The sequence below is a fragment of the Podarcis bocagei genome, assembly GCF_964188305.1.
Source record: "Podarcis bocagei genome assembly, chromosome: 8".
Lineage (NCBI taxonomy): Eukaryota > Metazoa > Chordata > Lepidosauria > Squamata > Lacertidae > Podarcis > Podarcis bocagei.
This window is the reverse complement of record NC_138133.1, coordinates 18251264-18253109: the sequence shown is the minus strand read 5'-3', so window position 1 is coordinate 18253109 and position 1846 is coordinate 18251264. Positions and strand designations below refer to the sequence as shown.

At 41.5% G+C, this 1846-nt stretch overlaps 1 protein-coding gene across 1 annotated transcript in view; it reads left to right on the top strand.

The window, feature by feature from the left end:
• Positions 1 to 1846, top strand: part of LOC308593616 (uncharacterized protein) — a gene marked incomplete at its 3' end in the record, with an annotated part of 548845 nt that overhangs the window by 148682 nt on the left and 398317 nt on the right. The window lies entirely within an intron of this gene.

Below are 1846 nucleotides of genomic sequence, written 5' to 3'. Positions count from 1 at the left end.
AAAAAGGACGGTCAGAAACTTTTCCTTGTCTTTATACATTCCTGGACAACCAGCTAGGAGCCACTGACAGCATCCTGACACTTTACTTGGTGTTCAGCTGCCAGTTCTACTCAGTGGCATCCTGAAGCTAAGTGGTCTGGGTACATCTGCCTAGGCTATTACTTCACTGGGTCACTGCTCTCCATGTGAGCTCAGTGGGGCTGGCTTACCCATTGGTTTGGCATGGCATGGAGAAGATGGGGACACAAGGACAGGGCTTTGCAATACAGGTAGAATAAACCAGGGCTGGCAAACTAAATACTGTGGTACCTTGGTTCCTTAACAGTTTAGCTGTTGAACAAATCAGCTCCCAAATTCTGGAAATGCGAAAGTAAGTGTTCCGGTTTGCAAATGTTTTTAGGAAGCCAAATGTCCGACGTGGCTTATGTGGCTTCCAACTGAGTGCAGGAAGGTCCTGCAGCCAATCAGAAGCCGTGTCTTGGTTTTTGAACGGTTTCAGGAGTCAAACAGACTCCCAGAACGGATTAAGTTCCAGAACTAAAGTATCACTGTAAAGCTATAGAAGCCTTTGAAAGTGCCATCACAACTTTCCAAATCTATGTGTAATTTCTGTGCTCGTCTCTGATCTCTTATTAACCAGAAATGGCAATCTTCGATAAACAACATTATGTCAGTAAGATTAAACAACGTATTAAATTGTCCCTGGATTTTATTTTATTTCACTGGAAACTTTTTTTAAAGGGGGGGGGCAGAAAACACCTTTGTGTGTTTATTTTCAGTGAGATAAGCACATTAAGCAAAATAAATTAGAATGCAACGGATGGGCAAAAATCACATCATCTTTTTCCCGATATCACTGTGCAGCCAGCGGTCCGTTTCAGAGCACCTTAATGGCTGACAAGTTCAGTGAGCAAAAATTCCTTTTAGAAGAATGTACTTCTAAATGTGTCGACATTTAGTGTCTTCCATGACTGAATATTAATCATAGCTAATCTCTCAAAATTACATACTTTATTCTCTCCTGATTTACAGTCTCTCTTCAAACCCCAAGATTAAAAGCATTTACTCTCATGGTTCTGTAGTGTAATGACATCATTATAAAGCAGAAGGGAAATGTTTTCATTGCGGAGTTATCATTAAATTGTGCTGATGAAGGATAATACATGGATTGCATAGGAATTTGTCATTAGAAGTGTGTTTAACTACTATTGGGGGCTGCACAGTTTCTTATTTTTGTCTGTGGAAAATACGGCAGTCTAAAAAAGTGAATGCTGAAGATGGAACTCATCAAAACTGCTACATTACATGATGCTCATTTCCGCTGAAGCAACACAAACCCAGTTCTGCTTTTAACCTGGGGTGCAGACATTGTACCTTTGGTAGCTGAATGAATGGGCAAACCATGCCACAGCATGCTCACAACATATAATGCAGGCCTTCCATTCCCGATTCTCCTGCCTGACCATCCTTGCCAAGCTTTGTGGGGGGCACCCCCCAAAAAAACCTTCCCTTCCCCTCTCCAACTCCTGAAACACACCTCCTCATTCTCTCCCATCAGTCAGCTGGAACAGCAATGCATGAACAGAGAACTGAAAGGAGATTTTGCAATTGCAGGAGCCCTTAGGAGAACATCTCTTAGGATCCCTTGAGCTTAGTGAATCCTGATGCTACTTCGAAAAATAAATAAATCAGGGTGACACAGAAGGAAGGAGAGAAAAGGAAAACCTCCCTTCAACCATCTCCTGACATAGGAATGGGGGAGAAACACAATTCCATTCCTAATTTGCTTTTTGTGAAACAATATGGTCATTCTTCAAAATTCACACTTTTTAAAATTTTGCAACAC